Source organism: Arvicanthis niloticus, chromosome 26 (assembly GCF_011762505.2).
Source record: "Arvicanthis niloticus isolate mArvNil1 chromosome 26, mArvNil1.pat.X, whole genome shotgun sequence".
Lineage (NCBI taxonomy): Eukaryota > Metazoa > Chordata > Mammalia > Rodentia > Muridae > Arvicanthis > Arvicanthis niloticus.
In genome coordinates this window covers 10,022,377-10,038,624 of record NC_133434.1, presented here as the reverse complement: position 1 = coordinate 10,038,624, position 16,248 = coordinate 10,022,377, and the positions used below count along the sequence as shown (strand labels likewise).

The window sequence follows — 16,248 nt, the reverse complement described above, 5'->3', positions numbered from 1 at the left end:
ATATGACCTCTTTGAGCTTCTGGATCTTCACATATAAAAGGAGCTTAGTCCAATCTGACTCACCAGATGGATTGAATAAGAAAGTGGAAGGGGACACTGTGTGATCACACGCTGCCAAGCAGAGGAAGATGATATGATGATGGTGCTGATGTGAGACCATATAATAGCTGCTGCTTCAGAAGAGTCTTAGGACTCTCAGGAATTGCTTCCTTGGCCGTGAGCTGGGTAGACACTTCAACCTCCTTGAGCACCTTGGATCTTGAACTCCAAAGAAGGTATGAAGCATCAAAATGATGTCAAAAACAGACCAACATACCTACCATTGAACTTGGGGAGGCAGAGCTGTCAGGTCTACAGATGAGATTCCATCTGTGTGTTCAAATAGATAATACAAACAAACAGGCAATTACACACACACACACACACACACACACACACACACATGGAAAGACAGACTTTGATTCCTTCAAAATTAAATAAAGATAATCCTTAGAAGTGTCTCTTGGGTGCAGTGTTACCGACAATTGTCAGTCATAGTGTCTTTTCCTCAAATGTCTGAAGTCTTATCTGTCCTTACACTACTGCCCAGTCCCTGTCATTAGTGTTTGGAACATTTAAGGGGCACCTGATAAATGAGACAAGAGAAATGTTTCTGTGTTAGGAAGGGTGTGGTGCACAGGCTGTAGGAAAGAAGCCTTGCTGGGCAGTCAGGATTTGTGTAGAAAGAGGTGTGAGTGATCCTCTGATTTTAGAGATGAGGCTGGAGTCAACAATTTTACTTTAGATCAAACTAGAGGAAGAAGCACAAAGAGTATATGTCAAGTGAGGTAGGTTGTGGGTGGTCGTGATCATAGAACAGAACAGGCAGAGTCTAAAGCCAGAAGCAGTGGACGATATCTAGGGTGGAAACTGAACTAAAAAAAGGATAATACGTGTGTGTGTGTGTTTGTGTATGTGTGTGAATATATATATATATATATATATATATATATATATATATACATACATACATATATTAATATATGTTAATACATATATGATAAACAACATGCCTGAATATTGAATACAAAAAAGTCATTCAGTTCCATATACTAATTTACAGACCTAAGCAAGATATACGAGTTGGTTTGACCTCATTAGGAAACTAAACTCTTCCATTTAACTCATTGTGCAGCAGGAAATAAGTTGCCCACCTAACAGATAAAATTATTATGTGGTAGTGTCCTTGTGAGGTGTATGATATAGTAGAAGATGTGTCTAGAGGTAATCCATGTTTCATAAATGTTGATGGTTATAACAAACTGTTATGTTAGTCTTTATCCTTTGAGAAAAGGGACTATCTTTTTTTTTTTTTTTTTGCTTTAGATATAATCCATCTGAAAGATCATAGAATTGGGTTCATAAGTGTGATTTGCAGAGATAGGCAGTGAAGGCATTCTTGTCCCTCTGACCAAATATCTGACAAGGAACAACTTAAAGGGGAAAAAAATCATTTACTTTGTCTCATAGCTCCGAGGAATGAAGTCTATTGTATGAGGGAAGACATGGGGATAGGAGCCTTAATCAGGAATCCTCTCTTCTCTCTCTCTATCTCTGTCGCTCTCTCTCTCTCTCTCGATATATATATATATGTGTGTGTGTGTGTGTGTGTGTGTGTGTGTGTGTGTGTGTGTGTGTAACTTTTTTCCTGTCTTTTTTATTCTGTATAGGTCTAGCCTGTGGAATGGTATAGCAAACATTTAGGACGGGCCAACCAAACCTCCTTGGAAACATTCCAGAGGCAATCAATGTCTCCTAGCTGATTACAATATATTTCAAATCAACAATGAAGATCATTTCAATTAGTCTAATTGTCAACTTCATTCAGCCTGATAGGAAAGTCTTAATGGGGAAACTTCCTGGGGTAGGGGTAGGGGTTTTGACTTGTTTGTTAACTAATGGAGAGGAGTCTAATGCATTAATGCATAACCCCATTTCTAGGCAAGTAGTCTTTGCCTGGTGGAGTTCATGGTTGGGGGTTGTATGTGGCAGATGCTCCTCACATCATGGTGGCTCAGGAGATGGAAAGTGGGGTCAGAAGTAGGGTTGGGTTATAGGCTTCAAAATCCCACCAATTCCTGCTAACCTGATCCTACCTCAGAAAGGAGCCATAGACAAGAATTTTACTAAAATACCATTCTCTGGGGATCAAGCATTCAAATACTAAGCCCACTATGGGAAAATCAGGGTTCCCCTTTGTGGGTTGTTAGTCTCATTAATAAAAGAAATGAGAAATGATTGTGGAAGGAAGCATGAAAAAAAAATTATATCAGAGTAGGAAAAGAAACACAACAGGACAGGCAAAGGCCTTTTGCAATGGAGATTGGTGAACAGCAACACAGCAAAGGTGAGGCTGGGTAGAGATTCAGAGAATGAGCTAGAAGGTCAGGCCATCAAAACTTGAAAAAAAAAAAGGGATGAAGAATTAACTTTTTCAGACTTGGGATTCAGAAAAGCAGGCATGCCTGAAGGGAAGCAGGGGTAGACTTCACAGTGTTCTCTGACAGGAGCCCTGTGAACAGCTATGCTGAAGGAGGGGCTTCTGGGAAGGAACTGTCCAATGTAAGGGGATGATTAGTCCTCCCTTGACCTTAGTCTAAGGTCTCATTGGGTAGAATCTTCAGGTGTGGCAGTTAGGATAACCCTCAATTGGGCCCATCTAAGAAAGCCTGAAAGTGCATTGCTTGTGGTTCTATTTGTAGAGCATCCAGGTGGGATGGGAGAGGTCTTTGACAGGTACCTGGATGGAGATGTGAGGGAATAAGATAAAAGCAGGAGTCATCAAAAAGAGAAACAGACACCGAGTACGTTGGAAGCATAGGGGACTTAAGGTTTCCACTATTGGAAACATTCAGGCCAAGGAGAGTAATCAATGGGAACTTGGGGGATGATATTAGGTTGCCAAGGACTATCTGAGTGCTGGTTGACTGTAAATGGGAGATAAAATGAAATCAGCAGTTAATTATACAAGGTCCAAGACTAATAGGACCATTGTTAAGATTATAAGAAATATAACCCAATTTTAGCATCGAAGCCCAGAGATCTAATTCTAAAGCTGTTGACTAATAAGGTAAGGGAGATGTTAGCAGAAGTGTATTGTATAGAGAAGCGACATTTTGTTTGCAGTTAGGGAGAGAGTGGGAGTCTTTTAACTTAACAGCTGGTGGTCACTGGGTCACTGCACCTGGCATGTCAGCGGTCTAAACTCAGGGTATAACAGGGAAGCCTTCAAGGGACTGGATCATCATCTTTTGTTTTTAAAAAAGCCTAGTTTAGTCGTTTTAAAATGTATTTTTCCAATAAACTTTAATATTTTTATATTCAGTGTTTAAGACCATGTAAAAGAACATGTAAGAAACATGTGAATGTGTGTATATAGGTATGTATGTGTATGTGTGTGTAAGAGTGTGTATATGTCTATGTGTGTAAGTATGTGTGTGTGTATGCTTGTGTATATGTGTGTGTTTGTTAAGTCAAGGTCTGATCCTCAGGGGTCACCTGGCCTCCAGCAGAGTCCCTGAGTCCTTTATACCCTTTCTTTACTGCAGTTGAAAGGTCCGGGACTCCCCAGAAGGGAGGTCCACTTAAGTCACAGGATAGCACGCACCCAAAGGACACACGAGAGACCGTCTTGCTGTAAAGTACATGAGGTGCTTTATTAAATCAGAGCTCTGGGCCAGCCCATATCCCCATATCTCACATAGGGGATAGAGGGACTGACCTCGTGTGGCTCAGGGGTCTAGCGCTTATATATAGGCGGGGTGGGGAAAAAGCGAACTTTTGCGCGGGTGCACAGGATTGGTTGTTTTACTTTTTTTTTAACACTAGCAGGCCGTACCATGGGGGCAGTGTGTAGTTCCTCCCTTGGCCAGTCAGTTTCTGGGATGTTCTTAACAGGCCTTTGTCTTGTAACTCCCCCTCCTCTGTAACTAATTAGATGGGCCCAAACCTGCTGGCAGGCACTTTTAACTATTTAGGTTAGGGAAAGGGCCCTGTTATTATTATTAGTTTTGGCCTATTGTTTGAGGCTTGATTCACATTCACCTGGAATGTGTCCTGGGGTGGTGAAAATCTTACATTCAGTTCCTCGTTCTGGAATCTGCACTTTTCTGCCCAAGGTCTAAGGCGAAATATCTACACACATTTCATAAAATGGCCTTTATAATTTTTCACTCTACACAGTCACATCGTATGTTAGCATAAATATTTAGCAAGAGATGTTACATGTGTGGCCAGGTAAAATAGCCTAAGGGATATAGGCACAAAATAGCAAAACCAGGAGACAGAATTTTTCATGCCCTGATCCAAACCACCCACCAGGAACAGCAAATTATCTGGATCTCATTTTGATCTTCTCTGGCTGATAGGGCTGAGGCCCTTGTATGGTCCCTTCCTGTTTCCTCAGAGGAGTTTGTTTAGTAGCCCTTTGTAGTTGCCAGAAGTTACCAGGAAAGTCAGTCGGGATGCCCTTTCATATGTTCATAGCATTGTTAATAAGAGAATTTAGAAACGGACCTAGCAAGAAGCTCAAGGACAATATTATTAGAATTTAGGAGAAAAACAAGGTCAGTAAGCTCTCATAATCCCCAAACTCTTGCATTCATCTGACCTTAGTGTCTAACACCATGTAGATTCCATCAGGTCCCACTGTGAGTTCCTTGGATCATGGATGCAGAAGCTTCTGAATGCCTGAGTGGCTGAACCTGGGTAGATAGTTCCCTCAGTGGCCTTGTGCAACCCTCAGGCTCTCTCTTTCTAGTGTGCTTTCAGTTTTGGAATGCTAGAAAATTTAAATCTCCACAACACCCAAAATAGGGAGCTCTAGGAGAAGAGGGAAAGCTATGCCTTTTGCAATGGAGATTAGCAGGCAGCAGTATGGTGGAAGGTGGCTGGGCTGAGGGGCAGCACATCAAATGAGAGGAAGCTTATGGCCTCCAGGAAAGTATCCCCAGGCTTTGCCCAGTATCTGAAAGAAAAGCAGAGAGAAAATGAGGACAGGGAAAAGTCACATCTTTCTGAGTGTGACTCATAAGAGCAGGAAGGCCAGGTGATAGAGACTCCACAATTTCTTTCAGATGGAGGCTTTGTGAATAGGTGGGGCTTCAGCATGGATCAAAGCACATTACCTCATTAGGTAACTAATCCTCCCTCACCTTGGCAAGTCTTCAGGTAGCTCTGGGTTTCCTCAAGGCTTGGACTCCTCTCTAGGTAATAGATAAAGCCCAGTTGGATTAACCATTAAGAAGGACACAGACAAGTAACGACTTGGGCCACCACACAGAGCCAGTGGTAGATCTTAGATTCATTCATTCCTTCTGGTCAAGAAGGAAGTAGGTTGGCCTTCAGGGTGTGGCTTCGTCTTAATGGGCCTCCAGTAAGCCCAAGGGCTTCTCCTGTGGTAACTTAAAGTCTAAAGAGAAGCAGAGTTGATGCTTGCCTTTCTAGTGTCACTGCAGAAACAGGAGGTGGAGTTCAAAGCCTCAACAACCTCTAAACTCATCTTTAAAAGTCCAGGGGAACCATTTCAGATTCAAGGCAAAACATTCTGCCCCTTTTCTCAAAGTTCCATATGCATCCCATACAAAAAAAGCAAAAGCAAACCAGCGCTTAACTCAACCTCGACGGTCCTCATGGTCTTCACACGTTCTTTAACAGTTCCAATACCGCTCAAGAAGAGGAAGTCAAAAGTCTGTTCTGAGACTCAAGGCAAACTCTTAACTGTGATTCCTGCAAATAAAAACCAGAGTCATATCCTTCCATTATACAATGGCAAAGAGTAAATATCCCCATTCCAAAAGGGAAGAACAAGATAGCAAGAGAAGATTAGAAAAAAAAAAATCAAGACAGAAACCAGCAAAACAAACATGAAATCCCAGAGTTGTCCAGTGGGCCACATGGTAGCAACAGCTGAATTTGAATGGGTTTGGGCAGCTGTGTCCTTATGGTCTTGCCATTTATAGCACACAAGGTCTCTCTCTTATGCCAACTTTCTTTATGCATGCCTATTGGCTCAACAGATGTTTCACTTTGCTGGCATTTCCAACATCGTGAGGTAGCCAGTGTAATTTAGGCCTCATCCTCGGAAGCTCACAATTCCCCATCAGTATCAGTGTCTAAAAGAGAAATAAACTAAGTCCAACCCTGTCACATATTTCCTAGCTTCCTAGACCTTCCTCAAAAAGCTGGGAGCAAGCTTTCATGATTCCCAAACTATTGCATTCATCTTACCTTAGTATTCAAGATAATGTAGATACCATAAGGTACCTTTGTGAGTACCTTGGACCATGGGTGCAGAAGCTTCTGAATGGCTGGGTGGCTGAAACTGGGTAGATAGCTTAGTAGGTGGCCTTGAACAGCAAGTAGAGCCACTCACATGCACCTTCTTTCTAGGGTGCATTCAGTTTTAGGCCCTGGAGCCTGTGTGGATGAGGTGGTACTGTTACCTGAAATACCTCCACCTCACCTTTCTTGTTGTCTTGGTGACAGTTGTTTGGCATTTTTTAAAAGAATGTTATTTTCATTTTTTTTAAACAATTATGACTTCTTTGACTGTAACTTTAAACTTGCTAGCAAGACTGCATATTTGCCATGTCTTGGTGCTCCAGTTTTTGCTCTGCATTCTCACTATGTGTGATTCTATTACTATTGCCAAAATTAATCAGCAATAATCATGCCACCGCCTTAAGATTTAGTTGTCTTGACATTATCTCCACCAAATCATTTCTTCACGTTTTAGTTCAATCTCATTCAAATTTTTAGAACATGAATAAAATAATAATAATAATAACAATAACAATAATAATAATAATAACTTTTTTGCCAGATTCTAACATTAGAGGCCCTTTATTCCAGTTCCTGGTAGACCAGTTATTTCAACTTGAAATCCCAAAAGCTTGTCTTTCATTGTCCACATCATTATTCATTTTTATTCTAGTCTTCCAAAATTAGGCCAAAATTTCCCATTAAGCTGCTTAAAACACTCTAAAGATTTCTCTACCCTGCCTCTCCAAACTCTTCCCAATCCCTTCCACAAACCAGTTTCAAAAGCCTAAGAATCATGCAGTCAGATTTCCTCAAAGCAATGATGCCATTTCTCCTAAGCCAGTTTTGTGTACTAATCATTTTTGCATTGGCATGACCAAGATACATGATAGAAACAACTTCCAAGGAGAATCCCACACCTCAGAGCATTCTAACCCATGGTAGAGGGCAAGGCCAGCAGAGCTCATGATTGGGAAAACATATGAGAGGCTCTTCATGTTACAGTGGACCAGCAAGCAGAGAATGAGCCCCGAAGCAGGGGCTGAAGTATAGCTTACAATGGCTCTTCAGTACCGACCTACTTCTACTATCTGGGTTCTGCTCCCACAGTGCTGTGCAGTCTACCAAAAAGGAAGCATTAACCAGAGAATAAGACTCCCAATGTGAGGCTTTTGGGGAACATTCAAATTCAAAGAACACAAACGGTGTTCTAAATTTTGGATATTTCTATCTGGAGAGTCTACTGCAATTTTTTTTTTTTTTTTTTTGCATCTTCTTAGGTAGTTTTTCTGAAGTCATGGATGATATCTTACTGATATGTTAAAGATAACTTAGGAAGCCAGGTTGCCCGGAGTCCAGTTTGCAAATGTGTGGGTGATGGAAAGTGAAGCAAGCAGATGTGGAACCTCTGGGGGGGGGGGGGGGAACAACAAACCATATCTGCTATGGAAAATGAAATGAGACGCAGACTTTTACAGAGACTAAAAGGGAAAAACCTGAGCTGAGGAAGTGGGAAGTGTGTGAGGGTAGGGACAGAGGAGGGAGCTGAGGGAGGGAGCACAAAAAAAGTTAGAGATCTTCGTACTGCAAGGTCTCATAAGCAGTGGAAAGGGCTCAATTGCCCCAGACAGAGAAGAGTACTGTCTTTAGAAAACCAGAGAGTTGAGGGTATGGAGACCATTGTAGCCTGGGCATAAATATCCCCATGACGGCGGAACATCTCACGTTTAGTTTAGTCATTTCTGACGGAGCAAAGCGCTCCCTTTCAGTCTCTGATTCAGATCCATTCTTATGAAAGAGAAAGACTTACAAAAAAAAAAAAAACCGGTTAAGACTATTGTTCAAAATATCAGGGCAGCATTATTTTGTTCATCAATTCAGATTTAAAATTTAATTTCATGGTACAGTGAGTCCACACACAGTTATACCTATTAAGGTCACCCATTCTGAGTTCACCAGCTCACTCTGGGCATTGGTGATTGTAAACCTCTTTAGGAGATATGAATCACCGGTTCCTCTCTCTCAGTGGTCACCATTTTCGTGTGATTCAAGACTTTCAGTTGCTGGCACACCTACAGTGTGGGTTATCATTCACCCAGTTTCCGGTCACTGCTCCTGGACCCATCATCTTAAGAAAACAAACACAAACTTCTACAAGATCCTCTCAAAGCTTTGAAGCAAGGCAAGGTGGGGAAGGGAAGAATAGAGTCTTGCTTTGTTTCAGAAAGAGGCATCTGTACTTCATTTGAATTATTTACCGAGCTTCTCACTTCTTTTCTTAAAATCACCACTTCCTCTTTGTGCCACTCATAACGCAATGGCCAGAACCCACTTAGCTTTTGTAGTTCTTAGTGTGTGTGTGTGTTATTGGGATAATGGGTGTTCAATTGGTTAAATTCTTCTTTGTGTTCTACTCGATGTGAGTCTAGAATTTTCCTGGAAGGCAATGCAGTAATGCAGGTTGGATTTTAACTGACCTGGAAATGCATTCACATCTGAAGCTATATGAATATGAACACACACATACACAAGTGGTACCAAACAACATTCAGATTATATTACATGTCCGTATCCACGTGTGTGTGAAATATCACTGGTATTTGCTGGTCTTTATGGCATATGCACATTTATAATATTTGTATAAGGAGAGTCATCATGCAGAAACTGTCTACTCATACCTTCCAAAACACCTGCAATTCAATTATGTTAAATTCAGCACTTGCAGAGATGTGAATTGGATTTGCAACAAGACCTAACAGAGTAGAAAGAAAGCCAACACCAGGGAAGTTCTACAAACAACCAGGAATATGAACTAGGGAGCTGCAGAGAAACAACCATCACCCTCTCGTCCTGCCTCCGTAGTGCTTGAACCTCCTCACTATGTAAGTAGCTGGCCTTTCCTCTTCACTTCTGCAACAGCATGTGTGTGTGTGTGTGTGTGTGTGTCTGTGTGTGTGTCTGTGTGTGTGTCTGTGTGTGTGTCTGTGTGTGTGTCTGTGTGTGTGTCTGTGTATGTGTGTATACATCTCTGTATGTCTGTGTGTATGTGACTGTGTCTGTATGTGTATCTGTGTCAGTATTTGTATGTCTGTGTGTCTATGTCTCTATATATGTCTCTGTGTGTGTGTCTGTGTAACTGTGTCTGTATGTGTATCTGTGTTAGTATTTGTATGTCTGTGTGTCTATGTCTCTATATATGTCTGTGTGTGTGTGTCTGTGTAACTGTGTCTGTGTGTATTTATGTATGTGACTGTGTGTGTGTCTGTGTCTCTGCATCTGTGTGTGTGTATATATATATCTGTATGTCTGTGTGTATGTGACTGTGTCTGTATGTGTGTATGTGTCTGTATTTGTGTGTATGTGTCTCTGTGTGTCTATATCTCTGTATATGTCTGTCTCTGTGTGTGTGTGTGTGTGTGTCTGGGTAATTGTGTCTGTGTGTATTTATGTGTGTGACTCTGTGTGTGTGTCTGTGTCTCTACATCTCTGTGTGTGTGTGTGTGTGTGTACTCACATGTGTGTAATCGTAGAGGTCAAAAGCTGATGTCAGATGTCTGACCTCAATTAGTCTCGATCTCAGATTATTCATTTACAGTGCTGGAAATTGAATTTAGGGTCCCATCGTGGTTAGTTAGGCAAGGACTCTCCCACTGAGCTGTACTTCCAGCTCTACCTTTGACTTTGTTGAGATAGAGACTCTTATTGAACCTGAAGCTTCTTGATTCAGCTAGGCCATCTGGTCAATGTGCAAGGCTCTATCTGTTTCTGATGCCTCAGTCTTAGGGACACCTTATGTACATGGGCCACCATATGTGTTTCTTTGTTCTAACTGTGGATTCTGAAGTTCCACACTCAGGTCCCCATGCTTACACAGCAGGCACTTCACCAACTAAGTTACCTCCCGAGCAGTACTCTTCCTATGTAAAAAGATAATTTAAATAAAAAATAATTTAAAAATAAAAAAATTGATATTTTTGTTATACATAAAACTTTGAGTCCAACTTCCCTAGCACAGAACAGTTATATTTTTCTTTGTATATTGTAGAAAGGATATGTAGATACATTGAAAAGAGAGCAAAATTATAGCATCAGAAGACTGGAGATCTAGTAATGACTCTGTAATGTCATTTATCCATGCGAAAGCTTACCTATGTATGTAGCCAGTCAACAGGGACTGGAAACCTCTTGCCTGATGTTAAGACAGAAATAAGAACAAATAAATCCTGTTCTCTGACCAGTGCTCATAAAACTTTGTAATGTCAGGAGGTAAATGCTCACATAGTGTAGGCATGGCATTGTGGGACTACAAAGGCAATGTATGCAGCTGAAGACGAAGCAGAGGGGAGAAACTTTCAGCCGAAGGGGGTGATGGCCTCAGGATGAAACTTTGCAGAGCCAGAGAACAACACTTAGAACAGAGCAGAGGCAGGTCACGTTTAGGGAGTTACCAGTGCTTTGGTTCAGAGGGATATTCAAACAATAAGGAACTTGGGGGGTGAGGGGGTGGGGTTAGTTAGGAATGTTCAAGATGTTTCAAAAACACGAGCTTCTAAAATTCCTTTTCCTTATCAGTGACAAATAAGACATCAAGTGCTAAAGTCTGTTTGGTGGCAAAGAAAAGGATTAAGTGTCGGTGGCAAGAGTAGGTGACTGGGGAAATGTTGACTTCTTTGGCTGCGAAATCTCTGATTTTCTTGAAAGCAATATGTCTTGTCTGGATGGCAGGATGTTGTGGTTTCACTTGGCAAGCTGAACTCTGGTGGAGGGGAAGGAGAGTCACGTTTGGAGGACCTTGAATTGAAGCCAAGAGTGAGGAGACATTTGTCTTGGGTACCTCACCACATACCCCCAAAAGAGCACACAATTTTTCCCCACTTTGAGGTGCAGGCAGGTCTTTTTACTTGGGAAGAAAACTATGATTTCAAGAGTTTGGACCATCAAGTGACTCATTCTAACCGTATTTTGATGAGGTAAGGATGCCTAAATGAAAAACATGTGGATCCATTTTACTGAAGATCCGTACAGATTTCAAATTAGGGAACAAGGATCGCGGGGAAAACCATGCCTTGAACTTCATCCAAGTGTAAATGCTTGAGGAATTGTTTGGCATTTTCATGAATCTCTGCAAAAATCCAGCTATAGAATTCTGTTCTGTTCTGGGACGTTCTCCCAGATCTTGAGATCTTTTGTGTTTGGACTTCTGTGTACATTTTTGTATGTATGTGCTTTTGTGTGTTCAAGTGTGCTGTATGTGTGTAGAAATCAGAAGAAGAAAAAAACCTTCCAGTTTCAGCCCTCAAGACATTTTTCACTTTTGTTTTTAAAAGACAACTTCTCACTGGCCTCAAAAGAGCAAGAAGGCCAGGCTAGCTGGCCAGTGAGCCCCAGGGACCCATCTGGCTCTGCCTCCACAGAGAGAAAATTCTAGCACATGACACCATGCCTGCTTTTAGTTAATTAATTAATTTTTTTTTAACATGGGTTTGGGGGCATTAAACTCAGGTCTTCATTCTTGCAAGGTAGGCATTTTACCAACTGAGCCATCTCTCCCTCCAGAATCAGAATCTTTTGTGAACAATTGGGAAAAAGTAGTCCAAACAGTGAGGATGCTTACTCTGTTGAATACACAACGCCCTCACATGGGTGATTAAAAATGTCAGCTCTTGAGATAAATTCCTAAGGACTGTCTAACAATCCTCTTCTAATCTCCTATAACAACACACAACCATACTCACGTGAGTTGGGTCTCACCAGGTCATGATGCTCTCAGGAGTCGGTGGTTTGTAAGAACAAAAGGTTTCTTTCTTCTCTGTATGTTGTGGCATTGGCTATGGGCAGCCAGAGGTCCTCTCCACACAGGTAGGATACAGAAAAGAATACAAGCCCTTACCTGGGCTACCTCATTCTCCTGTGAAAGGGAAAGAAATCACTGACAAAACCACACACTGCTTCCCCCAACTTTTGTCTACAAGTGTTATAACTAACTTCTACCTGTACTTGATTGGTCAAAGGAAGTCATGTGTCTAAGTTCCACAGTTACAGAAGAAAATAATTCACAGGGAGTGAGTTGCATCCGGGGGCTGTTCCATAGGATAGCTTTATAGAAACAAAGATGCTATCTTGTGTTTATCATATAGTAGGTGTTGGAACAGATATTGACTGGCCAGATAACAAGTACATTTTCTTCTTTTCTGTTTGAAAAGTAGGTCTATTGATATTCATTTTTATAGGGATTCTAACGAGATCAAATATTAATTAGCTTGGGTTAATTATTGCATATTATATTAGGATCAGAATAGTACATTGATCCTATAAATGCATGCAAGCATAATTTCTCAATTAAAAAAAAGATGGCCAAATGAGACAATGGGCTTTTCCCCTTATGATTATTCCTGATTTGGTTTTGAGACAGAGTCTCAAGTAGGTCATGTTGCTCTGTACATAACCATGGGTGGCCTTGAACTTCTGACTTTCCTGTCTTCTCCTCCCAAGTGCTGGGATTACAGAGGTGGCACACCTTACCTGGCCTCCTCCCTTATTATTATGGCATGCGACTGTCAAAGTGGTCATGATGTGAGCACTTTCCAAGCTGGTCAGAAAAGCTCGTACCCTAGAAAGGATACTGCAGACTCCTTCCTGGTTTTCAGTCCTCTCTCTGCCATCTGCACCCTCAGTGACACCCTTCAGCAGCACTTCCTGCTCTTACCCTGCGTGCTCTCCTGAGGTGAACCGTTCTGGGATATCCAGTTGCATGGATCCAGGGTGAACTTTCAAGGCTCCAAGCGCCTCTGTTAATAGAACAAGGATCGTCTTTGCCTACAGCCTTTAGATACCTCAATTGTAGACAACAATGCAACTGTGTTACTTGAAAATACCTCTTTGGGAGGCACACTTGTTGGAGCAGGTCTGAAATCCCAGTCCCCTGGAAGCAGAGCCAGGAGAACTGTTTGAGGCCAGCCTGAGCTACGTAGAGAGATAGCGTAACAAAGCTATGAAGCCATGAAGACATCAGTCCTGTTTCTAGAGACTCAAGAAGTTTTCGATCAATGTTTGCAGATAGGAGATGCAAAGGCAACCCATGCCATGGCCTCAGTTTTCTCAGGACAACAATATTCTATCAGTCAGCTGAGAAAACGGGGAGCCCAGAAATATCTGCGGTCCATTTAAGTTAGCAAACGGCTGCGTCCACATTCTGGAGTTCTAAAGCAGCGTTCATTATTAATCAGTCATCTTAGTCATCACTCTGTTAATTCAACACAATGAATAATTTGGAAGCCTTTCTGAGCCTCTTATGTTTCCAGACACCCTTATTATAATTACACATTTTTGTCTTGGTCTTTTTTTTTTTTTTTTCTTCCTTGCTGGATATAGACCATACATATTTGTTTTTCTAGTTCCCAAACACAGACTCTCGAGTGGATCCCTTACTAATTAGGCAACTTAAGGTCCTCGGAGTATCCTGCATTCTTGGCAAACATGGCCATTTACCAGCTGCCACCCCACTGGCCCTGCCCTGGTGGTCTTCTTAAGAACCTCCTTCAGGAGTGGAGAGTGCCGTGTCCCCAACTGCTACAGGATGGGTAGTGTTATATCCCTGCCTCACAGAGAGAGAGGGTGATATCCACTCGGGGAATGTGAATGTGTCAGGATCTCCCAGTCTTTCTTTGAGTTCACCATCAGCCAGCACAACTTGCAGAAGAATAGGCTTCCCTGTGCCTTGATGATAAAGGCACGTGTGGTCTCCTTCCTTTTTTTTTTTTTCTAGCAGTACCAAAGAGCAACTTAGTGTCTTTGACATCAGCAGATTATACTACAGGAAGGCAGCTGAGACAGGGGAGGAGAGGAGGGAAATATACCTCTTACTCGTACCTCTCACTCTTTCAGTCGGAGAGATTACTCAATATTGACCTTTCCACCACCATAGAAGTTTTCCCCCATGATCTCTCGGGGGTTTTAGGATTCCATTTACACCTGTATTTTGGCAGTGCCTGAAGTTAAGCCCATATCTCCCAACACAAAGGCTTTGTGTCCTTTGGATGCCCTGCAGTTACTTCAGATATAACATGTCCAACTAGGCATTGCCGATTGTTCTTGAGTCTGCTTTGCTTCCTCTCTGCCCTTTCTAGAGAGGTGAAAGAATAATGTCTTCCTTGCCAAAATCTCATGTGCTTAAAAGTCCCTATTCTCCATACCCAGAAACATGTACTAACCTTACTGCTTTTTTTGCTGGCCATGAGTTCTTTAATGTAGAGTTTATTATTCATCTATATGTCCCTCGCTGATAGAGGTGGGGACCAGACAGCAGTAAATGTCTATACAAACATGATCACATAAATATTGAATGTTTTCTTAATGCTTGCAATATCAAGAAGAACCTGCGGAGTGCTTGTAATCTAGAGAAGTCTGGAAGGGCTTGGACATGGCTCTAAACCTCATTTTGGAGAACAGTGATTATGAAAAAAAGTTCAGTTCAGGACCTACAATACAAAATATGGAGGTCATGATACCAACAGGCCTTAGCTCAAGCAGGTAATGAGTGTTGGGGTGAGGTCTGGTGCGATGGTGATGAAGATGGCAGATAGGGATGAAAGGCTTAAGATCCAGGTCCTAGGACAGCTTCAGAAATCCACACTAGGAGGCTGAAGGAGCTGAATAGAGCCTCCAAGAGGCTCTAGGAACGATACACAACAGGAATGGCTTATAGCTTAGGCCAGGAGGGTAGTGTGTAATTTTCAGTTGTCCTGGTGGAAGTACAGAGGAGGATACTTCCCCCAGTGTAGATTTCCAATAGAGAAGGGTTCAAATCCACAGGCTAATTGGGATGGCCATAGGGAAACTTGTGACTGATGGCCAGAATATGGCACCATATCAGCACTGCTTAATCCCCTCCCACACTGGGCAGGGGATCCCAGAAACAGAAAGGCGCTATGCCACTGGGTGAGAGTTAAAAGAGGACCCCCACATTAGACAAATATAATTCGCTCTAAAAGCTTGGCTTGACATTACTCAAAATTACCTAGATAGTAGAACCGGCATGGGAACAAGGTACCTAGTATATAGAAATTCTCTATCATTACGACAGGTTTTTTTTTTTTTTCAAATCTCAAAATATTCCTGAATAAAAGGCTTCCTGGAAAGGCCTACTAAGCACTGCTAGGTACTACGTAGAATCCACACAATCTCACTAGATTGGCTCTATTGGAATTCAAACATGCCTTGCATCCAAAGGAAATTAAATGAAATCTACTGCATTTTTATTGGTTATTAGACATCCAGCTGGCTAGGTTTGGTGGAGAGGAATGAGAGTTGTTTCCTGACTAGTTAACATGCAGCCGTTCCCAGGTTCTTCACTAGGGTCATAGTCAAGAAATGCTTACTCTGTCTCTTATAAACCTACCCTTGTGCCAGGCTGCAGAAATGGGCATGAACTCTCAATGAAGAAGAGGATATGTGTGGGGGAGGGGAAGATGAGATACTGTCGGGCTGGGCTGTGAAGTCGAAGTCAACCCTTTCCTTGCTTCCTCTCCTATCAAACTTGTCAGCTCCTGTCCTTATATGACCCAGAGAGCCTGTTTCTTGGGGCTGCCAGTTGACAAGTAAGGTTGCCAACAGAAGCCAGTTGCTCTCTTCTGACGTGGGAACTTACAACCTGTCATCTTTTGTTGTCTGCGGAGCTGAGGACACAGCCAAGCCAGCAGGGAGAGTCTGTCATTGAAGCCTAGATCGCATTGGAATGACGTAATGTATTCACACATACTGAGGAAGAGTAATGAATGCTTACTGTGCTTACCACAGCTACACTTCTCAGCTCTCAAGTAGCGGGGGGTGTGGGGTGTGTGTGGGGGGGGATTACAGGGGCAGTGACAGAGAGAGGAACTGTTTGTTCTTCCTTAGGTCTAAAGCCAAAACAAAGAGATGGATAACAGTGGACACAAATTGGCGTACTCA

General features: G+C 42.1%; 1 long non-coding RNA gene across 1 annotated transcript; it reads right to left on the bottom strand.

The window, feature by feature from the left end:
* Positions 1-3,672: 3,672 nt before the first annotated feature.
* LOC143439050 (uncharacterized) lies at positions 3,673-15,301 on the bottom strand. Its single transcript, XR_013107503.1, has 3 exons — positions 13,007-15,301; positions 12,052-12,208; positions 3,673-5,766 (listed from the first exon to the last, which is right to left on the bottom strand). It is a non-coding gene; the product is annotated as an uncharacterized LOC143439050 (long non-coding RNA).
* Positions 15,302-16,248: the final 947 nt, after the last annotated feature.